We start from the raw sequence: 25,773 nt of genomic DNA on the forward strand, positions 1-25,773 counted from the left end.
GGAGTGTGATAATCTGCTGGCCACTCTCTCTCTGTATACAGGGAGTGTGATAATCTGATGGCCACTCTCTCTCTGTATACAGGGAGTGTGATAATCTGCTGGCCACTATCTGTATACAAGGAGTGTGATAATCTGCAGGCTCTCTCTCTCTCTGTATACAGGGAGTGTGGTAATCTGCTGGCCATTCTCTCTCTCTGTATACAGGGAGTGTGATAATCTGCAGGCCTCTCTCTCTCTGTATACAGGGAGTGTGGTAATCTGCTGGCCACTCTCTCTCTCTGTATACAGGGAGTGTGATAATCTGCAGGCCACTCTCTCTCTCTGTATACAGGGAGTGTGATAATCTGCAGGCCACTCTCTCTCTCTGTATACAGGGAGTGTGATAATCTGCAGGCCACTCTCTCTTTCTGTATACAGGGAATGTGATAATCTGCAGGCCACTCTCTCTCTCTGTATACAGGGAGTGTGATAATCTGCAGGCCACTCTCTCTCTCTGTATACAGGGAGTGCGGTAATCTGCTGGCCACTCTCTCTCTCTGTATACAGGGAGTGTGATAATCTGCATGCCACTCTTTCTCTGTATACAGGGAGTGTGATAATCTTCTGGCCACTCTCTCTCTCTGTATACAGGGAGTGTGATAATCTGCTGGCCACTCTCTCTCTCTGTATACAGGGAGTGTGATAATCTGCAGGCCTCTCTCTCTCTGTATACAGGGAGTGTGGTAATCTGCTGGCCACTCTCTCTCTCTGTATACAGGGAGTGTGATAATCTGCTGGCCACTCTCTCTCTCTGTATACAGGGAGTGTGATAATCTGCAGGCCACTCTCTCTGTATACAGGGAGTGTGATAATCTGCAGGCCACTCTCTCTCTCTGTATACAGGGAATGTGATAATCTGCAGGCCACTCTCTCTATCTGTATACAGGGAGTGTGATAATCTGCAGGCCACTCTCTCTCTCTGTATACAGGGAATGTGATAATCTGCAGGCCACTCTCTCTCTCTGTATACAGGGAGTGTGATAATCTGCAGGCCACTCTCTCTCTCTGTATACAGGGAGTGCAGTAATCTGCTGGCCACTCTCTCTCTCTGTATACAGGGAGTGTGATAATCTGCAGGCCACTCTCTCTCTCTGTATACAGGGAGTGCGGTAATCTGCTGGCCACTCTCTCTCTCTGTATACAGGGAGTGTGATAATCTGCTTGCCGCTCATTTTTTGTATTCAGGGATTGTGATAATCTGCTGGCCACTCTCTCTCTGTATACAGGGAGTGTGATAATCTGCTGGCCACCCTGTCTCTGTATACAGGGAGTGTGATAATCTGCTGGCCACTCTCTTTATATACAGGGAGTGTGGTAATCTGCAGGCCACTCTCTATCTGTATACAGAGAGTGTGATAATCTTCTGGCCACTCTCTTTATCTCTATACAGGGAGTGTGATAATCTGCAGGCCACTCTCTCTCTGTATACAGGGAGAGTGATAATCTGCTGGCCACTCTCTCTCTGTATACAGGGAGTGTGATAATCTGCTGGCCACTCTCTCTCTCTGTATACAGGGAGTGTGATAATCTGCTGGCCACTCTCTCTCTGTATACAGGGAGTGTGATAATCTGCTGGCCACTCTCTTTCTCTGTATACAGGGAGTGTGATAATATGCTGGCCACTCTCTTTATATACAGGGAGTGTGATAATCTGATGGCCACTCTCTCTCTGTATACAGGGAGTGTGACAATCTGCTGGCCACTCTCTCTCTGTATACAGGGAGTGTGATAATCTGCTGGCCAATCTGCTGGCCACTCTCTCTCTCTGTATACAGGGAGTGTGATAATCTGCTGGCCACTCTCTCTCTGTATACAGGGAGTGTGATAATCTGCTGGCCACTCTCTCTCTGTATACAGGGAGTGTGATAATCTGCTGGCCATTCTCTCTCTGTATACAAGGAGTGTGATAATCTGCAGGCTCTCTTTCTCTCTGTATACAGGGAGTGTGGTAATCTGCAGGCCTCTCTCTCTCTGTATACAGGGAGTGTGATAATCTGCAGGCCTCTCTCTCTCTGTATACAGGGAGTGTGGTAATCTGCTGGCCACTCTCTCTCTCTGTATACAGGGAGTGTGATAATCTGCAGGCCACTCTCTCTCTCTGTATACAGGGAGTGTGATAATCTGCAGGCCACTCTCTCTCTCTGTATACAGGGAGTGTGATAATCTGCAGGCCACTCTCTCTCTCTGTATACAGGGAGTGTGATAATCTGCAGGCCACTCTCTCTCTCTGTATACAGGGAGTGTGGTAATCTGCTGGCCACTCTCTCTCTCTGTATACAGGGAGTGTGATAATCTGCAGGCCACTCTTTCTCTGTATACAGGGAGTGTGGTAATCTACTGGCCAATCTCTTTCTCTGTATACAGGGAGTGTGATAATCTGCTGGCCACTCTCTCTCTGTATACAGGGAGTGTGATAATCTGCTGGCCACTCTCTCTGTATACAGGGAGTTTGGTAATCTGCTGGCCACTCTCTCTCTCTGTATACAGGGAGTGTGGTAATCTGCTGGCCACTCTCTTTCTCTGTATACAGGGAGTGTGATAATCTGCTGGCCACTCTCTCTCTGTATACAGGGAGTGTGATAATCTGCTGGCCACTCTCTCTGTATACAGGGAGTGTGGTAATCTGCTGGCCACTCTCTCTCTCTGTATACAGGGAGTGTGATAATCTGCTGGCCGTTCTCTCTCTCTGTATACAGGGAGTGTGGTAATCTGCTGGCCACTCTCTTTCTCTGTATACAGGGAGTGTGATAATCTGCTGGCCACTCTCTCTCTGTATACAGGGAGTGTGATAATCTGCTGGCCACTCTCTCTGTATACAGGGAGTGTGGTAATCTGCTGGCCACTCTCTCTCTCTGCATACAGGGAGTGTGATAATCTGCTAGCCACTCTCTCTCTCTGTATACAGGGAGTGTGATAATCTGCTGGCCACTCTCTATCTGTATACAGGGAGTGTGATAATCTGCTGGCCACTCTCTCTCTGTATACAGGGAGTGTGATAATCTCCTGGCCACTCTCTCTCTGTATACAGGGAGTGTGGTAATCTGCTGGCCACTCTCTTTCTCTGTATACAGGGAGTGTGATAATCTGCTGGCCACTCTCTCTCTCTGTATACAGGGAGTGTGATAATCTGCTGGCCACTCTCTCTCTCTGTATACAGGGAGTGTGATTATCTGCTGGCCACTCTCTCTCTCTCTGTATACAGGGAGTGTGATAATCTGCTGGCCACTCTCTTTCTCTGAATACAGGGAGTGTGATAATCTGCTGGCCACTCTCTCTCTGTATACAGGGAGTGTGATAATCTGCTGGCCACTCTCTCTGTATACAGGGAGAGTGATAATCTTCTGGCCACTCTCTTTCTCTGTATACAGGGAGTGTGATAATCTGCTGGACACTCTCTCTCTCTGTATACAGGGAGTGTGATAATCTACTGGCCACTCTCTCTCTCTGTATACAGGGAGTGTGATAATCTGCTGGCCACTCTCTTTCTCTGTATACAGGGAGTGTAATAATCTGCTGGCCACTCTCTCTCTCTGTATACAGGGAGTGTGATAATCTGCTGGCCACTCTCTCTCTCTGTATACAGGGAGTGTGATAATCTGCTGGCCACTCTCTCTCTATGTATACAGGGAGTGTGATAATCTGCTGGCCACTCTCTCTGTATACAGGGAGTGTGATAATCTGCTGGCCACTCTCTCTCTGTATACAGGGAGTGTGATAATCTGCTGGCCACTCTCTGTATACAAGGATTGTGATAATCTGCAGACTCTCTCTCTCTGTATACAGGGAGTGTGGTAATCTGCTGGCCACTCTCTCTCTCTCTGTATACAGGGAGTGTGATAATCTGCAGGCCTCTCTCTCTCTGTATACAGGGAGTGTGGTAATCTGCTGGCCACTCTCTCTCTCTGTATACAGGGAGTGTGATAATCTGCAGGCCACTCTCTCTCTCTGTATACAGGGAGTGTGTTAATCTGCAGGCCACTCTCTCTCTCTGTATACAGGGGGTGTGATTATCTGCTGGCCACTCTCTCTCTCTGTATACAGGGAGTGTGATAATCTGCAGGCCACTCTCTCTCTCTGTATACAGGGAGTGTGGTAATCTACTGGCCACTCTCTCTCTCTGTATACAGGGAGTGTGATAATCTGCAGGCCACTCTTTCTCTGTATACAGGGAGTGTGGTAATCTGCTGGCCACTCTCTTTCTCTGTATACAGGGAGTGTGATAATCTGCTGGCCACTCTCTCTCTCTGTATACAGGGAGTGTGATAATCTGCAGGCTCTCTCTCTCTCTGTATACAGGGAGTGTGGTAATCTGCTGGCCACTCTCTCTCTCTGTATACAGGGAGTGTGATAATCTGCTGGCCTCTCTCTCTCTGTATACAGGGAGTGTGATAATCTGCAGGCCTCTCTCTCTCTGTATACAGGGAGTGTGATAATCTGCAGGCCACTCTCTCTCTCTGTATACAGGGAGTGTGATAATCTGCAGGCCACTCTCTCTCTCTGTATACAGGGAGTGTGATAATCTGCAGGCCACTCTCTCTCTCTGTATACAGGGAGTGTGATAATCTGCAGGCCACTCTCTCTCTCTGTATACAGGGAGTGTGATAATCTGCAGGCCACTCTCTCTCTCTGTATACAGGGAGTGTGGTAATCTGCTGGCCACTCTCTCTCTCTGTATACAGGGAGTGTGATAATCTGCAGGCCACTCTTTCTCTGTATACAGGGAGTGTGGTAATCTGCTGGCCACTCTCTTTCTCTGTATACAGGGAGTGTGATAATCTACTGGCCACTCTCTCTCTCTGTATACAGGGAGTGTAATATTCTGCAGGCCACCCTCTCTCTGTATACAGGGAGTGTGATATTCTGCTGGCCACTCTCTTTCTCTGTATACAGGGAGTGTGATAATCTGCAGGCCACCCTCTCTCTGTATACAGGGAGTGTGATATTCTGCTGGCCACTCTCTCTCTCTGTATACAGGGAGTGTGATAATCTGCAGGCCACTCTTTCTCTGTATACAGGGAGTGTGGTAATCTGCTGGCCACTCTCTTTCTCTGTATACAGGGAGTGTGATAATCTGCTGGCCACTCTCTCTCTCTGTATACAGGGAGTGTGATAATCTGCTGGCCACCCTCTCTCTGTATACAGGGAGTGTGATATTCTGCTGGCCACTCTCTCTGTATACAGGGAGTGTGATAATCTGCTGGCCACTCTCTCTCTCTGTATACAGGGAGTGTGTTAATCTGCTGGCCACTCTCTTTCTCTGTATACAGGGAGTGTGATAATCTGCTGGCCACTCTCTCTCTGTATACAGGGAGTGTGATAATCTGCTGGCCACTCTCTCTGTATACAGGGAGTGTGGTAATCTGCTGGCCACTCTCTCTCTCTGTATACAGGGAGTGTGATAATCTGCTGGCCACTCTCTCTCTGTATACAGGGAGTGTGATAATCTGCTGGCCACTCTCTTTCTCTGTATACAGGGAGTGTGATAATCTGCTGGCCACTCTTTCTCTGTATACAGGGAGTGTGATTATCTGCTGGCCACTATCTCTCTCTGTATACAGGGAGTGTGATTATCTGCTGGCCACTCTCTCTCTCTGTATACAGGGAGTGTGATTATCTGCTGGCCACTCTCTCTCTCTGTATATAGGGAGTGTGATAATCTGCTGGCCACTCTCTTTCTCTGTATACAGGGAGTGTGATAATCTGTTGGCCACTCTCTCTCTGTATACAGGGAGTGTGATAATCTGCTGGCCACTCTCTCTCTGTATACAGGGAGAGAGATAATCTGCTGGCCACTCTCTTTCTCTGTATACAGGGAGTGTGATAATCTACTGGCCACTCTCTTTCTCTGTATACAGGGAGTGTGATAATCTGCTGGCCACTCTCTCTCTCTGTATACAGGGAGTGTGATAATCTACTGGCCACTCTCTCTCTCTTTATACAGGGAGTGTGATAATCTGCTGGCCACTCTTTTTCTCTGTATACAGGGAGTGTGATAATCTGCTGGCCACTCTCTTTCTCTGTATACAGGGAGTGTGATAATCTGCTGGCCTCTCTCTTTCTCTGTATACAGGGAGTGTGATAATCTGCTGGCCACTCTCTTTCTCTGTATACAGGGAGTGTGATAATCTGCTGGCCACTCTCTTTCTCTGTATACAGGGAGTGTGATAATCTGCAGGCCACTCTCTCTCTCTGTATACAGGGAGTGTGATAATCTGCTGGCCACTCTCTTTCTCTGTATACAGGGAGTGTGATAATCTGCAGGCCACTCTCTCTCTCTGTATACAGGGAGTGTGATAATCTGCTGGCCACTCTCTTTCTCTGTATACAGGGAGTGTGATAATCTACTGGCCACTCTCTCTCTCTGTATACAGGGAGTGTGATAATCTGCTGGCCACTCTTTTTCTCTGTATACAGGGAGTGTGATAATCTACTGGCCACTCTCTTTCTCTGTATACAGGGAGTGTGATAATCTGCTGGCCACTCTCTCTCTCTGTATACAGGGAGTGTGATAATCTACTGGCCACTCTCTCTCTCTGTATACAGGGAGTGTGATAATCTGCAGGCCACTCTCTTTCTCTGTATACAGCGAGTGTGATAATCTACTGGCCACTCTCTCTCTCTGTATACAGGGAGTGTGATAATCTGCTGGCCACTCTCTCTCTGTATACAGGGAGTGTGATAATCTGCTGGCCACTCTCTTTCTCTGTATACAGGGAGTGTGATAATCTGCTGGCCACTCTCTTTCTCTGTATACAGGGAGTGTGATAATCTGCTGGCCACTCTCTCTCTCTGTATACAGGGAGTGTGATAATCTACTGGCCACTCTCTCTCTCTGTATACAGGGAGTGTGATAATCTGCTGGCCACTCTTTTTCTCTGTATACAGGGAGTGTGATAATCTGCTGGCCACTCTCTCTCTCTGTATACAGGGAGTATGATAATCTGCTGGCCACTCTCTCTCTGTATACAGGGAGTGTGATAATCTGCTGGCCACTCTCTTTCTCTGTATACAGGGAGTGTGATAATCTGCTGGCCACTCTCTTTATATACAGGGAGTGTGATAATCTGATGGCCACTCTCTCTCTGTATACAGGGAGTGTGACAATCTGCTGGCCACTCTCTCTCTGTATACAGGGAGTGTGATAATCTGCTGGCCACTCTCTCACTCTGTATACAGGGAGTGTGATAATCTGCTGGCCACTCTCTCTCTCTGTATACAGGGAGTGTGACAATCTGCTTGCTACTCTCTCTCTGTATACAGGGAGTGTGATAATCTGCTGGCCACTCTCTCTCTGTATACAGGGAGTGTGATAATCTGCTGGCCACTCTCTCTCTGTATACAGGGAGTGTGATAACCTGCTGGCCACTCTCTCTCTCTGTATACAGGGAGTGTGATAATCTGCTGGCCACTCTCTCTCTGTATACAAGGAGTGTGATAATCTGCAGGCTCTCTCTCTCTCTGTATACAGGGAGTGTGATAATCTGCTGGCCACTCTCTCTCTGTATACAGGGAGTGTGATAATCTGCTGGCCACTCTCTCTCTGTATACAGGGAGTGTGATAATCTGATGGCCACTCTCTCTCTGTATACAAGGAGTGTGATAATCTGCAGGCCACTCTCTCTCTCTGTATACAGGGAGTGTGATAATCTGCAGGCCACTCTTTCTCTCTGTATACAGGGAGTGTGATAATCTGCAGGCCACTCTCTCTCTCTGTATACAGGGAGTGTGGTAATCTGCTGGCCACTCTCTCTCTCTGTATACAGGGAGTGTGATAATCTGCAAGCCACTCTTTCTCTGTATACAGGGAGTGTGGTAATCTGCTGGCCACTCTCTTTCTCTGTATACAGGGAGTGTGATAATCTGCTGGCCACTCTCTCTCTCTGTATACAGGGAGTGTGATAATCTGCAGGCCTCTCTCTCTCTGTGTACAGGGAGTGTGATAATCTGCTGGCCACCCTCTCTCTGTATACAGGGAGTGTGATAATCTGCTGGCCACTCTCTCTCTCTGTATACAGGGAGTGTGGTAATCTGCTGGCCACTCTCTTTCTCTGTATACAGGGAGTGTGGTAATCTGCTGGCCACTCTCTCTCTCTGTATACAGGGAGTGTGATAATCTGCTGGCCACTTTCTCTCTGTATACAGGGAGTGTGATAATCTGCTGGCCACTCTCTCTCTGTATACAGGGAGTGTGATAGTCTCCTGGCCACTCTCTCTCTGTATACAGGGAGTGTGGTAATCTGCTGGCCACTCTCTCTCTGTATACAGGGATTGTGATAATCTGCTGGCCACTCTCTCTCTGTATACAGGGATTGTGATAATCTGCTGGCCACTCTCTCTCTCTGTATACAGGGAGTGTGATTATCTGCTGGCCACTCTCTCTCTCTGTATACAGGGAGTGTGATAATCTGCTCTCCACTCTCTTTCTCTGAATACAGGGAGTGTGATAATCTGCTGGCCACTCTCTCTCTGTATACAGGGAGTGTGATAATCTGCTGGCCACTCTCTCTCTGTATACAGGGAGAGTGATAATCTGCTGGCCACTCTCTTTCTCTGTATACAGGGAGTGTGATAATCTGCATGCCACTCTCTCTCTCTGTATACAGGGAGTGTGATAATCTGCAGGCCACTCTCTCTCTCTGTATACAGGGAGTGTGGTAATCTGCTGGCCACTCTCTCTCTCTGTATACAGGGAGTGTGATAATCTGCTGGCCACTCTTTCTCTGTATACAGGGAGTGTGGTAATCTGCTGGCCACTCTCTTTCTCTGTATACAGGGAGTGTGATAATCTGCTGGCCACTCTCTCTCTCTGTATACAGGGAGTGTGATAATCTGCAGGCCTCTCTCTCTCTGTATACAGGGAGTGTGATAATCTGCTGGCCACCCTCTCTCTGTATACAGGGAGTGTGATAATCTGCTGGCCACTCTCTCTCTCTGTATACAGGGAGTGTGGTAGTCTGCTGGCCACTCTCTTTCTCTGTATACAGGGAGTGTGATAATCTGCTGGCCACTCTCTCTCTGTATACAGGGAGTGTGATAATCTGCTGGCCACTCTCTCTGTATACAGGGAGTGTGGTAATCTGCTGGCCACTCTCTTTCTCTGTATACAGGGAGTGTGATAATCTGCTGGCCACTCTCTCTCTGTATACAGGGAGTGTGATAATCTGCTGGCCACTCTCTCTCTCTCTGTATACAGGGAGTGTGATAATCTCCTGGCCACTCTCTCTCTGTATACAGGGAGTGTGGTAATCTGCTGGCCACTCTCTTTCTCTGTATACAGGGAGTGTGATAATCTGCTGGCCACTCTCTCTCTGTATACAGGGAGTGTGATAATCTGCTGGCCACTCTCTCTCTCTGTATACAGGGAGTGTGATTATCTGCTGGCCACTCTCTCTCTGTATACAGGGAGTGTGATAATCTGCTGGCCACTCTCTTTCTCTGAATACAGGGAGTGTGATAATCTGCTGGCCACTCTCTCTCTGTATACAGGGAGTGTGATAATCTGCTGGCCACTCTCTCTCTGTATACAGGGAGAGTGATAATCTGCTGGCCACTCTCTTTCTCTGTGTACAGGGAGTGTGATAATCTGCTGGCCACTCTCTCTCTCTGTATACAGGGAGTGTGATAATCTACTGGCCACTCTCTCTCTCTGTATACAGAGAGTGTGATAATCTGCTGGCCACTCTCTTTCTCTGTATACAGGGAGTGTGATAATCTGCTGGCCACTCTCTCTCTCTGTATACAGGGAGTGTGATAATCTACTGGCCACTCTCTCTCTCTGTATACAGGGAGTGTGATAATCTGCTGGCCACTCTCTCTCTCTGTATACAGGGAGTGTGATAATCTGCTGGCCACTCTCTCTCTGTATACAGGGAGTGTGATAATCTGCTGGCCACTCTCTCTCTGTATACAGGGAGTGTGATAATCTGCTGGCCACTCTCTGTATACAAGGAGTGTGATAATCTGCAGGCTCTCTCTCTCTCTCTGTATACAGGGAGTGTGATAATCTGTTGGCCACTCTCTTTCTCTGTATACAGGGAGTGTGATAATCTGCTGGTCACTCTCTCTCTGTATACAGGGAGTGTGATAATCTGCTGGACACTCTTTCTCTGTATACAGGGAGTGTGATAATCTGCTGGCCACTCTCTCTCTGTATACAGGGAGTCTGATAATCTGCTAGCCACTCTGTCTCTGTATACAGGGAGTGTGAGAATCTGCTGGCCACTCTCTCTCTGTATAGAGGGAGTGTGATAATCTGCTGGCCACTCTCGCTCTGTATACAGGGAGTTTGATAATCTGCTGGCCACTCTGTCTCTGTATACAGGGAGAGTGAGAATCTGCTGGCCACACTCTTCCTCTGTATACAGGGAGTGTGATAATCTGCTGGCCACTCTCTCTCTGTACACAGGGAGTGTGATATTCTGCTGGCCACTCTCTCTCTGTATACAGGGAGTGTGATAATCTGCTGGCCACTCTTTCTCTATATACAGGGAGTGTGATAATCTGCTGGCCACTCTCTCTCTGTATACAGGGAGTGTGATAATCTGCTGGCCACTCTCTCTCTGTATACAGGGAGTGTGATAATCTGCTGGCTACTCTCTTTCTCTGTATACAGGGAGTGTGATAATCTGCTGGCCACTCTCTTTCTCTTTATACAGGGAGTGTGATAATCTGCTGGCCACTCTCTCTCTGTATACAGGGAGTGTGATAATCTGCTGGCCACTCTCTCTCTGTATACAGGGAGTGTGATAATCTGCTGGCCACTCTCTTTCTCTGTATACAGGGAGTGTGATAATCTGCTGGCCACTCTCTCTCTGTATACAGGGAGTGTGATAATCTGCTGGCCACTCCCTTTCTCTGTATACAGGGAGTGTGATAATCTGATTGCCACTCTCTCTCTGTATACAGGGAGTGTGATAATCTGCTGGCCACTCTCTCTCTATATACAGGGAGAGTGATAATCTGCTGGCCACTGTCTCTCTGTATACAGGGAGTGTGATAATCTGCTGGCCACTCTCTCTCTGTATACAGGGAGTGTGATAATCTGCTGGCCACTCTATTTCTCTGTATACAGGGAGTGTGGTAATCTGCTGGTCACTATCTCTCTGTATACAGGGAGAGTGATAATCTGCTGGCCACTCTCTCTCTGTATACAGGGAGTGTGATAATCTGCTGGCCACTCTCTTTCTCTGTATACAGGGAGTGTGATAATCTGCTGGCCACTCTCTTTATATACAGGGAGCGTGATAATCTGATGGCCACTCTCTCTCTGTATACAGGGAGTGTGACAATCTTCTGGCCACTCTCTCTCTGTATACAGGGAGTGTGATAATCTGCTGGCCACTCTCTCTCTCTGTATACAGGGAGTGTGATAATCTGCTGGCCACTCTCTCTCTGTATACAGGGAGTGTGATAATCTGCTGGCCACTCTCTTTCTCTGTATAAAGGGAGTGTGATAATCTGCTGGCCACTCTCTTTCTCTGTAAACAGGGAGTGTGATAATCTGCTGGCCACTCTCTCTCTGTATACAGGGAGTGTGATATTCTGCTGGCCACTCTCTCTCTGTATACAGGGAGTGTGATAATCTGCTTGCCACTATCTTTCTCTGTATACAGGGAGTGTGATAATCTGCTGGCCACTCTCTTTCTCTGTATACAGGGAGTGTGATAATCTGCTGGCCACTCTCTCTCTGTATACAGGGAGTGTGATAATCTGCTGGCCACTCCCTTTCTCTGTATACAGGGAGTGTGATAATCTGATGGCCACTCTCTCTCTGTATACAGGGAGTGTGATAATCTGCTGGCCACTCTCTCTCTGTATACAGGAAGTGTGATAATCTGCTGGCCACTCTATTTCTCTGTATACAGGGAGTGTGGTAATCTGCTGGTCACTATCTCTCTGTATACAGGGAGAGTGATAATCTGCTGGCCATTCTCTCTCTGTATACAGGGAGTGTGATAATCTGCTGGCCACTCTCTCTCTGTATACAGGGAGTGTGATAATCTGCTGGCCACTCTCTTTCTCTGTATACAGGGAGTGTGATAATCTGCTGGCCACTCTCTTTATATACAGGGAGCGTGATAATCTGATGGCCACTCTCTCTCTGTATACAGGGAGTGTGACAATCTTCTGGCCACTCTCTCTCTGTATACAGGGAGAGTGATAATCTGCTGGCCACTCTCTCTCTGAATACAGGGAGTGTGATAATCTGCTGGCCACTCTCTCTCTCTGTATACAGGGAGTGTGATAATCTGCTGGCTACTCTCTCTCTGTATACAGGGAGTGTGATAATCTGCTGGCCACTCTCTCTCTGTATACAGGGAGTGTGATAATCTGCTGGCCACTCTCTCTCTCTGTATACAGGGAGTGTGATAATCTGCTGGCCACTCTCTCTCTGTATACAGGGATTGTGATAATCTGTTGGCCACTCTCTCTCTGTATACTGGGAGTGTGATAATCTGCTGGCCACTCTCTCTCTGTATACAGGGAGTGTGATAATCTGCAGGCCATTCTCTCTCTGTATACAGGGAGTCTGATAATCTGCTGGCCACTCTCACTCTGTATACAGGGAGTGTGATAATCTGCTGGCCACTCTCTCTCTGTATACAGGGAGTGTGATAATCTGCTGGCCACTCTCTTTCTCTGTATACAGGGAGTGTGATAATCTGCTGGCCACTCTCTTTCTCTGTATACAGGGAGTGTGATAATCTGCTGGCCACTCTCTCTCTGTATACAGGGAGTGTGATATTCTGCTGGCCACTCTCTCTCTGTATACAGGGAGTGTGATAATCTGCTTGCCACTCTCTTTCTCTGTATACAGGGAGTGTGATAATCTGCTGGCCACTCTCTTTCTCTGTATAGAGGGAGTGTGATAATCTGCTGGCCACTCTCTCTCTGTATACAGGGAGTGTGATAATCTGCTGGCCACTCCCTTTCTCTGTATACAGGGAGTGTGATAATCTGATGGCCACTCTCTCTCTGTATACAGGGAGTGTGATAATCTGCTGGCCACTCTCTCTCTGTATACAGGAAGTGTGATAATCTGCTGGCCACTCTATTTCTCTGTATACAGGGAGTGTGGTAATCTGCTGGTCACTATCTCTCTGTATACAGGGAGAGTGATAATCTGCTGGCCATTCTCTCTCTGTATACAGGGAGTGTGATAATCTGCTGGCCACTCTCTCTCTGTATACAGGGAGTGTGATAATCTGCTGGCCACTCTCTTTCTCTGTATACAGGGAGTGTGATAATCTGCTGGCCACTCTCTTTATATACAGGGAGCGTGATAATCTGATGGCCACTCTCTCTCTGTATACAGGGAGTGTGACAATCTTCTGGCCACTCTCTCTCTGTATACAGGGAGAGTGATAATCTGCTGGCCACTCTCTCTCTGAATACAGGGAGTGTGATAATCTGCTGGCCACTCTCTCTCTCTGTATACAGGGAGTGTGATAATCTGCTGGCTACTCTCTCTCTGTATACAGGGAGTGTGATAATCTGCTGGCCACTCTCTCTCTGTATACAGGGAGTGTGATAATCTGCTGGCCACTCTCTCTCTGTATACAGGGAGTGTGATAATCTGCTGGCCACTCTCTCTCGGTATACAGGGATTGTGATAATCTGTTGGCCACTCTCTCTCTGTATACTGGGAGTGTGATAATCTGCTGGCCACTCTCTCTCTGTATACAGGGAGTGTGATAATCTGCAGGCCATTCTCTCTCTGTATACAGGGAGTCTGATAATCTGCTGGCCACTCTCTCTCTGTATACAGGGAGTGTGATAATCTGCTGGCCACTCTCTCTCTGTATACAGGCAGAGTGATAATCTGCTGGCCACTCTCTCTCTGTATACAGGGAGTGTGATAATCTGCTGGCCACTCTTTCTCTGTATACAGGGAGTGTGATTATCTGCTGGCCACTCTCTTTCTCTGTATACAGGGAGTGTGATAATCTGCTGGCCACTCTCTCTCTCTGTATACAGGGAGTGTGATAATCTTCTGGCCACTCTCTCTCTGTATACAGGGAGTGTGATAATCTGCTGGCCACTCTCTCTCTCTGTATACAGGGAGTGTGATAATCTGCTGGCTACTCTCTCTCTGTATACAGGGAGTGTGATAATCTGCTGGCCACTCTCTTTCTCTGTATACAGGGAGTGTGATTATCTGCTGGCCACTCTCTTTCTCTGTATACAGGGAGTGTGATAATCTGCTGGCCACTCTCTCTCTCTGTATACAGGGAGTGTGATAATCTTCTGGCCACTCTCTCTCTGTATACAGGGAGTGTGATAGTCTGCTGGCCACTCTCTCTCTGTATACAGGGAGTGTTATAATCTGCTGGCCACTCTCTCTCTCTCTGTATACAGGGAGTGTGATAATCTGCAGGCCTCTCTCTCTCTGTATACAGGGAGTGTGGTAATCTGCTGGCCACTCTCTCTCTCTGTATACAGGGAGTGTTATAATCTGCTGGCCACTCTCTCTCTCTGTATACAGGGAGTGTGATAATCTGCAGGCCACTCTCTCTCTCTGTATACAGGGAGTGTGATAATCTGCAGGCCACTCTCTCTCTCTGTATACAGGGAATGTGATAATCTGCAGGCCACTCTCTCTCTCTGTATACAGGGAGTGTGATAATCTGCAGGCCACTCTCTCTCTCTCTGTATACAGGGAATGTGATAATCTGCAGGCCACTCTCTCTCTCTGTATACAGGGAGTGTGATAATCTGCAGGCCACTCTCTCTCTCTGTATACAGGGAGTGCAGTAGTCTGCTGGCCACTCTCTCTCTCTGTATACAGGGAGTGTGATAATCTGCAGGCCACTCTCTTTCTCTGTATACAGGGAATGTGATAATCTGCAGGCAACTCTCTCTCTCTGTATACAGGGAGTGCGGTAATCTGCTGGCCACTCTCTCTCTCTGTATACAGGGATTGTGATAATCTGCAGGCAACTCTCTCTCTCTGTATACAGGGAGTGCGGTAATCTGCTGGCCACTCTCTCTCTCTGTATACAGGGATTGTGATAATCTGCAGGCAACTCTCTCTCTCTGTATACAGGGAGTGCGGTAATCTGCTGGCCACTCTCTCTCTCTGTATACAGGGAGTGTGATAATCTGCAGGCCACTCTCTCTCTCTGTATACAGGGAGTGCAGTAGTCTGCTGGCCACTCTCTCTCTCTGTATACAGGGAGTGTGATAATCTGCAGGCCACTCTCTCTCTCTGTATACAGGGAATGTGATAATCTGCAGGCAACTCTCTCTCTCTGTATACAGGGAGTGCGGTAATCTGCTGGCCACTCTCTCTCTCTGTATACAGGGATTGTGATAATCTGCAGGCAACTCTCTCTCTCTGTATACAGGGAGTGCGGTAATCTGCAGGCCACTCTCTCTCTCTGTATACAGGGAGTGTGATAATCTGCTTGCCGCTCATTCTTTGTATTCAGGGATTGTGATAATCTGCTGGCCACTCTCTCTCTGTATACAGGGAGTGTGATAATCTGCTGGCCACCCTGTCTCTGTATACAGGGAGTGTGATAATCTGCTGGCCACTCTCTTTATATACAGGGAGTGTGGTAATCTGCAGGCCACTCTCTATCTGTATACAGAGAGTGTGATAATCTTCTGGCCACTCTCTTTATCTCTATACAGGGAGTGTGATAATCTGCAGGCCACTCTCTCTCTGTATACAGGGAGTGTGATAATCTGCTGGCCACTCTCTCTCTGTATACAGGGAGTGTGATAATCTGCTGGCCACTCTCTCTCTGTATACAGGGAGTGTGATAATCTGCTGGCCACTCTCTCTGTATACAGGGAGTGTGGTAATCTGCTGGCCACTCTCTCTCTCTGCATACAGGGAGTGTGATAATCTGCTGGCCACTCTCTCTCTCTGTATACAGGGAGTGTGATAATCTGCTGGCCACTCTCTATCTGTATACAGGGAGTGTGATAATCTGCTGGCCACTCTCTCTCTGTATACAGTGAGTGTGATAATCTCCTGGCCACTCTCTCTCTGTATACAGGGAGTGTGGTAATCTGCTGGCCACTCTCTTTCTCTGTATACAGGGAGTGTGATAATCTGCTGGCCACTCTCTCTCTCTGTATACAGGGAGTGTGATTATCTGCTGGCCACTCTCTCTCTCTCTGTATACAGGGAGTGTGATAATCTGCTGGCCACTCTCTTTCTCTGAATACAGGGAGTGTGATAATCTGCTGGCCACTCTCTCTCTGTATACAGGGAGTGTGATAATCTGCTGGCCACTCTCTCTCTGTATACAGGGAGAGTGATAATCTTCTGGCCACTCTCTTTCTCTGTATACAGGGAGTGTGATAATCTGCTGGACACTCTCTCTCTCTGTATACAGGGAGTGTGATAATCTACTGGCCACTCTCTCTCTCTGTATACAGGGAGTGTGATAATCTGCTGGCCACTCTCTTTCTCTGTATACAGGGAGTGTGATAATCTGCTGGCCACTCTCTCTCTCTGTATACAGGGAGTGTGATAATCTGCTGGCCACTCTCTCTCTCTGTATACAGGGAGTGTGATAATCTGCTGGCCACTCTCTCTCTATGTATACAGGGAGTGTGATAATCTGCTGGCCACTCTCTCTCTGTATACAGGGAGTGTGATAATCTGCTGGCCACTCTCTCTCTGTATACAGGGAGTGTGATAATCTGCTGGCCACTCTCTGTATACAAGGAGTGTGATAATCTGCAGACTCTCTCTCTCTGTATACAGGGAGTGTGGTAATCTGCTGGCCACTCTCTCTCTCTCTGTATACAGGGAGTGTGATAATCTGCAGGCCTCTCTCTCTCTGTATACAGGGAGTGTGGTAATCTGCTGGCCACTCTCTCTCTCTGTATACAGGGAGTGTGATAATCTGCAGGCCACTCTCTCTCTCTGTATACAGGGAGTGTGATAATCTGCAGGCCACTCTCTCTCTCTGTATACAGGGAGTGTGATAATCTGCAGGCCACTCTCTCTCTCTGTATACAGGGAGTGTGTTAATCTGCAGGCCACTCTCTCTCTCTGTATACAGGGGGTGTGATTATCTGCTGGCCACTCTCTCTCTCTGTATACAGGGAGTGTGATAATCTGCAGGCCACTCTCTCTCTCTGTATACAGGGAGTGTGGTAATCTGCTGGCCACTCTCTCTCTCTGTATACAGGGAGTGTGATAATCTGCAGGCCACTCTTTCTCTGTATACAGGGAGTGTGGTAATCTGCTGGCCACTCTCTTTCTCTGTATACAGGGAGTGTGATAATCTGCTGGCCTCTCTCTCTCTCTGTATACAGGGAGTGTGATAATCTGCAGGCTCTCTCTCTCTCTGTATACAGGGAGTGTGGTAATCTGCTGGCCACTCTCTCTCTCTGTATACAGGGAGTGTGATAATCTGCTGGCCTCTCTCTCTCTGTATACAGGGAGTGTGATAATCTGCAGGCCTCTCTCTCTCTGTATACAGGGAGTGTGATAATCTGCAGGCCACTCTCTCTCTCTGCATACAGGGAGTGTGATAATCTGCAGGCCACTCTCTCTCTCTGTATACAGGGAGTGTGATAATCTGCAGGCCACTCTCTCTCTCTGTATACAGGGAGTGTGATAATCTGCAGGCCACTCTCTCTCTCTGTATATAGGGAGTGTGATAATCTGCAGGCCACTCTCTCTCTCTGTATACAGGGAGTGTGGTAATCTGCTGGCCACTCTCTCTCTCTGTATACAGGGAGTGTGATAATCTGCAGGCCACTCTTTCTCTGTATACAGGGAGTGTGGTAATCTGCTGGCCACTCTCTTTCTCTGTATACAGGGAGTGTGATAATCTGCTGGCCACCCTCTCTCTCTGTATACAGGGAGTGTGATAATCTGCTGGCCACTCTCTCTCTCTGTATACAGGGAGTGTGGTAATCTGCTGGCCACTCTCTCTCTCTGTATACAGGGAGTGTAATAATCTGCTGGCCACTCTCTCTCTCTGTATACAGGGAGTGTGATAATCTGCTGGCCACTCTCTCTCTCTGTATACAGGGAGTGTAATAATCTGCTGGCCACTCTTTCTCTGTATACAGGGAGTGTGATATTCTGCTGGCCACTCTCTTTCTCTGTATACAGGGAGTGTGATAATCTGCAGGCCACCCTCTCTCTGTATACAGGGAGTGTGATATTCTGCTGGCCACTCTCTCTCTGTATACAGGGAGTGTGGTAATCTGCTGGCCACTCTCTTTCTCTGTATACAGGGAGTGTGATAATCTGCTGGCCACTCTCTCTCTCTGTATACAGGGAGTGTGATAATCTGCTGGCCACCCTCTCTCTGTATACAGGGAGTGTGATATTCTGCTGGCCACTCTCTCTGTATACAGGGAGTGTGATAATCTGCTGGCCACTCTCTCTCTCTGTATACAGGGAGTGTGTTAATCTGCTGGCCACTCTCTTTCTCTGTATACAGGGAGTGTGATAATCTGCTGGCCACTCTCTCTCTGTATACAGGGAGTGTGGTAATCTGCTGGCCACTCTCTCTCTCTGTATACAGGGAGTGTGATAATCTGCTGGCCACTCTCTCTCTGTATACAGGGAGTGTGATAATCTGCTGGCCACTCTCTCTCTGTATACAGGGAGTGTGATAATCTGCTGGCCACTCTCTTTCTCTGTATACAGGGAGTGTGATAATCTGCTGGCCACTCTTTCTCTGTATACAGGGAGTGTGATTATCTGCTGGCCACTCTCTCTCTCTGTATACAGGGAGTGTGATTATCTGCTGGCCACTCTCTCTCTCTGTATACAGGGAGTGCGATTATCTGCTGGCCACTCTCTCTCTCTGTATACAGGGAGTGTGATAATCTGCTGGCCACTCTCTTTCTCTGTATACAGGGAGTGTGATAATCTGTTGGCCACTCTCTCTCTGTATACTGGGAGTGTGATAATCTGCTGGCCACTCTATCTCTGTATACAGGGAGAGTGATAATCTGCTGGCCACTCTCTTTCTCTGTATACAGGGAGTGTGATAATCTACTGGCCACTCTCTTTCTCTGTATACAGGGAGTGTGATAATCTGCTGGCCACTCTCTCTCTCTGTATACAGGGAGTGTGATAATCTACTGGCCACTCTCTCTCACTTTATACAGGGAGTGTGATAATCTGCTGGCCACTCTTTTTCTCTGTATACAGGTAGTGTGATAATCTGCTGGCCACTCTCTTTCTCTGTATACAGGGAGTGTGATAATCTGCTGGCCACTCTCTTTCTCTGTATACAGGGAGTGTGATAATCTGCAGGCCACTCTCTCTCTCTGTATACAGGGAGTGTGATAATCTGCTGGCCACTCTCTTTCTCTGTATACAGGGAGTGTGATAATCTGCAGGCCACTCTCTCTCTCTGTATACAGGGAGTGTGATAATCTGCTGGCCACTCTCTTTCTCTGTATACAGGGAGTGTGATAATCTGCTGGCCACTCTCTTTCTCTGTATACAGGGAGTGTGATAATCTGCAGGCCACTCTCTCTCTCTGTATACAGGGAGTGTGATAATCTGCTGGCCACTCTCTTTCTCTGTATACAGGGAGTGTGATAATCTGCAGGCCACTCTCTTTCTCTGTATACAGGTAGTGTGATAATCTGCTAGCCTCTCTCTTTCTCTGTATACAGGGAGTGTGATAATCTGCTGGCCACTCTCTTTCTCTGTATACAGGGAGTGTGATAATCTGCAGGCCACTCTCTCTCTCTGTATACAGGGAGTGTGATAATCTGCTGGCCACTCTCTTTCTCTGTATACAGGGAGTGTGATAATCTGCAGGCCACTCTCTCTCTCTGTATACAGGGAGTGTGATAATCTGCTGGCCACTCTCTTTCTCTGTATACAGGGAGTGTGATAATCTACTGGCCACTCTCTCTCTCTGTATACAGGGAGTGTGATAATCTGCTGGCCACTCTTTTTCTCTGTATACAGGGAGTGTGATAATCTACTGGCCACTCTCTTTCTCTGTATACAGGGAGTGTGATAATCTGCTGGCCACTCTCTCTCTCTGTATACAGGGAGTGTGATAATCTACTGGCCACTCTCTCTCTCTGTATACAGGGAGTGTGATAATCTGCAGGCCACTCTCTTTCTCTGTATACAGGGAGTGTGATAATCTACTGGCCACTCTCTCTCTCTGTATACAGGGAGTGTGATAATCTGCTGGCCACTCTCTCTCTGTATACAGGGAGTGTGATAATCTGCTGGCCACTCTCTTTCTCTGTATACAGGGAGTGTGATAATCTGCTGACCACTCTCTTTCTCTGTATACAGGGAGTGTGATAATCTGCTGGCCACTCTCTCTCTCTGTATACAGGGAGTGTGATAATCTACTGGCCACTCTCTCTCTCTGTATACAGGGAGTGTGATAATCTGCTGGCCACTCTCTTTCTCTGTATACAGGGAGTGTGATAATCTGCTGGCCACTCTCTCTCTCTGTATACAGGGAGTGTGATAATCTGCTGGCCACTCTCTCTCTGTATACAGGGAGTGTGATAATCTGCTGGCCACTCTCTTTCTCTGTATACAGGGAGTGTGATAATCTGCAGGCCACTCTCTCTCTCTGTATACAGGGAGTGTGATAATCTGCTGGCCACTCTCTTTCTCTGTATACAGGGAGTGTGATAATCTGCAGGCCACTCTCTCTCTGTATACAGGGAGTGTGATAATCTGCAGGCCACTCTCTCTCTCTGTATACAGGGAGTGTGATAATCTGCTGGCCACTCTCTCTCTCTGTATACAGGGAGTGTGATAATCTGCAGGCCACTCTCTCTCTCTGTATACAGGGAGTGTGATAATCTGCAGGCCACTCTCTCTCTCTGTATACAGGGAGTGTGATAATCTGCAGGCCACTCTCTTTCTCTGTATACAGGGAGTGTGATAATCTGCAGGCCTCTCTCTCTCTCTGTATACATGCCATGTAATACTCTGCACTTTTTTTGGTTGAAAAAAATGATGAAAGCATCAAATTCAGAACACGGCTGTGTTGCTGATGGTGGTGTTTGTAGCTGCTGCAGGGAGAAAGAGGCCATGGTCCAGAAAACGCAGCCTGCCGGTCATGACAAAGCCTCCAAGGTGTGACAGGCGAGCTTAGGCCACTCTTCCATTTTTGAAGACCAAAATACAAAAGGGTCCAAATTCCACCTGATTGCATTGATATTGAGCTCCGGATATCATCCTCTCCTGTCGTTCACAACGATGCACACTTAAAGCCTAACTGCTGTCTTAGGAAAAACCATTCTTAAGATTGTCTACAAGCGTGTTTCGATACTCCAACATGCCAACATGTGCACATCCCTTTCCGGGGGGGGGGGGGGAAGCATGTGGATAAATATACTCTTGTACTGTGGATCTAAGGCTGGTTTCACATTTGCGTTTTTTAGCGCTGGAAAAAAACGCATACGTGCGCATGCGATTTTTCCCCTATATTTAACATGGGTGCGCATACATGCGCGCTTGTAAGCGCATGTATGCGATTTTCATGCGCTGCGTTTTTTTGGGGTGTGCGTTGGTGTTTTCCAGACGCTGCATGTTGCATTTTTTGGCCCTGGAAAAAAGCGCATGCGCACGTATGCGCACGTTTTGCGCTAAAAATGGCCATTATAGCCTATGGATGCGCATACGTGCGCACTGGCATGCGCAGGTATGCGATTTTTTAGCGCTGCGTTTTTTGGGTGGTGTCCACTTTTTATCCTAGTTAGAATCTTCTAAAGTCAAAAAAAAAAGTCTATATAAAGGAGGTGCCTGCCAAAACTCTGCCACTACTACACTGAGAGATTGAAGAGCAGACAGTCAACCAAGAACCCATTATATCAGCGAAGAATGTGAGTATATTACATTATATGCCTGTCCTTTTAAATTATGTATGTACTAATGATTTTTATTATTTTTACATGCAGTATGTCTTCAGAATCAGAGTATTCCCCATCGCGGCAGGAATTGGCGCAAGCAGACCGTGAGGTGATTATTTTCGTGCATCTGGTAAGTATATCTGCTGCTTCTCCAAATCTCTTACGTTTTTTTCAACTTTCTTAAGACATCGTCATCATCATCTGCGGACGGCACTAGTGAGGGCGAAGAGCAGGAGCAGCGAAGCCAAGTCCCGGTGGTGATACGGAATGTAAGTATCAAATGATTTGTAATGTTCTTTATTTTTTATCTTCTATTTTTACTCATTTTTTTGTTTCTTTTTTTGTAACTTTTTATTCAATTTAAATTTGATTATTCTAATGAATGTGTTTTGTCTAGGTTCCACAACGGGATGAAGACGTCTACCTGGATAATGAGCAGCTCATCAGCCTGGTCCAGGAGCGTTCGCCGTTGTGGGACAGCCGTGACCGGCTGTACAAGGACAATGTGGTGACCCGGCGGCTATGGAATGAGGTGGCCGCAGCGTTGATGGATGGCTGGGACAGCGCCACAGCATCCTCCAAAAAGGCGTTTAGTGAGTATTTCCCTGCTCTGTATTGTGCCGCAGTGACTGTTGTCCTTGACGGCACTGTTGGGTTTCGTGCTAGGCGTATTCTAGCAGGAAACCCAACAGTGTCATCGGGGTCTACAGTGACTGCTTTGAGTATTGTATTGCTAGATTGTGCCGCAGTGACTGTTGTCCTTGACGGCACTGTTGGGTTTCGTGCTAGGCGTATTCTAGCAGGAAACCCAACAGTGTCATCGGGGTCTACAGTGACTGCTTTGAGTATTGTATTGCTACATTGTGCCGCAGTGACTGTTGTCCTTGACGGCACTGTTGGGTTTCGTGCTAGGCGTATTCTAGCATGAAACCCAACAGTTTCATCGGGGTCTACAGTGACTGCTTTGAGTATTGTATTGCTAGATTGTGCCGCAGTGACTGTTGTCCTTGACGGCACTGTTGGGTTTCGTGCTAGGCGTATTCTAGCAGGAAACCCAACAGTGTCATCGGGGTCTACAGTGACTGCTTTGAGTATTGTATTGCTACATTGTGCCGCAGTGACTGTTGTCCTTGACGGCACTGTTGGGTTTCGTGCTAGGCGTATTCTAGCAGGAAACCCAACAGTTTCATCGGGGTCTACAGTGACTGCTTTGAGTATTGTATTGCTACATTGTGCCGCAGTGACTGTTGTCCTTGACGGCACTGTTGGGTTTCGTGCTAGGCGTATTCTAGCAGGAAACCCAACAGTTTCATCGGGGTCTACAGTGACTGCTTTGAGTATTGTATTGCTACATTGTGCCGCAGTGACTGTTGTCCTTGACGGCACTGTTGGGTTTCGTGCTAGGCGTATTCTAGCAGGAAACCCAACAGTTTCATCGGGGTCTACAGTGACTGCTTTGAGTATTGTATTGCTACATTGTGCCGCAGTGACTGTTGTCCTTGACGGCACTGTTGGGTTTCGTGCTAGGCGTATTCTAGCAGGAAACCCAACAGTGTCATCGGGGTCTACAGTGACTGCTTTGAGTATTGTATTGCTACATTGTGCCGCAGTGACTGTTGTCCTTGACGGCACTGTTGGGTTTCGTGCTAGGCGTATTCTAGCAGGAAACCCAACAGTTTCATCGGGGTCTACAGTGACTGCTTTGAGTATTGTATTGCTACATTGTGCCGCAGTGACTGTTGTCCTTGACGGCACTGTTGGGTTTCGTGCTAGGCGTATTCTAGCAGGAAACCCAACAGTTTCATCGGGGTCTACAGTGACTGCTTTGAGTATTGTATTGCTACATTGTGCCGCAGTGACTGTTGTCCTTGACGGCACTGTTGGGTTTCGTGCTAGGCGTATTCTAGCAGGAAACCCAACAGTTTCATCGGGGTCTACAGTGACTGCTTTGAGTATTGTATTGCTACATTGTGCCGCAGTGACTGTTGTCCTTGACGGCACTGTTGGGTTTCGTGCTAGGCGTATTCTAGCAGGAAACCCAACAGTGTCATCGGTGTCTACAGTGACTGCTTTGAGTATTGTATTGCTACATTGTGCCGCAGTGACTGTTGTCCTTGACGGCACTGTTGGGTTTCGTGCTTGGCGTATTCTAGCAGGAAACCCAACAGTGTCATCGGGGTCTACAGTGACTGCTTTGAGTATTGTATTGCTACATTGTGCCGCAGTGACTGTTGTCCTTGACGGCACTGTTTTTTTTTATCAACAGTGGACAAAGTCCGAACACGTTGGCGTTCGATCAAGGACCGCTTCAACAGTGATGTTCGTGCTGAGGGCCAGGTTCGCAGTGGATCTGCGTCAAGGACCAGAACTAGATACCGTCACTATCACGCGTTGCAGTTCCTAAGACCGGTCCTTGCCACAAGATCGTAAGTATTATACATTTTGGGTTTTTATTTTTATTAATCTGTGTTTTTCTAATCCACAGCTGATGCTTCTTGTAAAGGCATGGTAGTAATGATTTTCCTTTCTTCCACAGCACCTGGAGCAGCACCCTGCAACCTGGCCCTGGAGCGGTCCTTCCTCGGACGTCCTCTGACCCGTCCCAGCCATCCGACAGCCAGGAAGCACCTTGCAGGTCAGCCACACACACAGCTGGTGACCAGGAAGCTGGGCCATCAGGTGTTCCCCTGTCCCAGGTCTCTGCCACTGGTTATGCGGGCACTACCCGCCAGCGGCAGAGGGCCTTGGACAGGAATGTCTTGCCCGAGTTTATGCATTTGAGCGAGACATTTAATTCCAGCCTCAAGTCACTGTCCGACAGAGTTGAAAGCGGTTTTGCACTCATGGAACGTGGTTTTAACCACTTTGAACACCGCTTCAATTCTGTAGAACAGCGCCTTGACCGTCTGGAGGCCGACCTCAACAGACCAGCACACCATTTTTTTAGTAAGATTGAAAAGGGCATGGCAGAACACCTTAGTCCTGATCAACAGCTGAATGTGCTGCAGGCCTGCAACAATGCTTTCTTGCAGGCTATGCAGCATAATCGGTACGGTCAGCAGTCAGTGGTGTCCTTTCCACCTGTGCCACCATTGACTCGCTTCACCTCACTACCGACTTGTGCTGCATACCACTGCACGGACACCTCTATTCAAAGCCAGGACACCCACCGTTACACCACCACAAGTCTGAGTGCAGCTGGTCACTTCACCGACACCACCATGGCAAGCGCTGCTCCTGTCTGGAGCACCACCGCCAATCCCATGCATGCGTGGAGCTCAGCCACCACTAGGCAAACATGGAACAGCCCTGCCGCTACAACAACATGTAGTAGCCCTGCCACCACCACTCTGCAAACCTGGGCCATCACTGCCGCCACCAGTCCTCCTGCAAGGACGAGCACTGACAACGAAGAGCAGCATCAGCCACCTCAGCAGCAGCAGCCAACTCAGCAGCAGCAGCCACCTCAGCAGCAGCCGCCACCTCAGCAGCAGCAGCCACCTCAGCAGCAGCCGCCACCTCAGCAGCAGCAGCAACCACCTCAGCAGCAGCAGCCACCTCAGCAGCAGCCGCCACCTCAGCAGCAGCCGCCACCTCAGCAGCAGCCGCCACCTCTGCAGCAGCCGCCACCTCAGCAGCAGCAGCCATACCAGCAGACGGGGGACCTACATTCCATATTTGCCCCTACTTCAAGGCGAAATCAATCAAGGCGGGCATTGGGCCAAAGTCGGTCCAGGCACACAAGCCTACGGCGACATGCCATTACAACTAATGTAACTGAACAGATTTCCTCTCCTACAAGTGTTCCAAGTTTAATTCCCTTAACTGGACTACCTTCCCCCACAAGTTTTGTTGCCCCTTCCCCTCAAACACCGTCTTCAACTGCAAGTGTTGCATATT

Source organism: Dendrobates tinctorius, unplaced genomic scaffold (genome assembly GCF_039654945.1).
Source record: "Dendrobates tinctorius isolate UK_male_01 unplaced genomic scaffold, ASM3965494v1 ptg000157l, whole genome shotgun sequence".
NCBI lineage: Eukaryota > Metazoa > Chordata > Amphibia > Anura > Dendrobatidae > Dendrobates > Dendrobates tinctorius.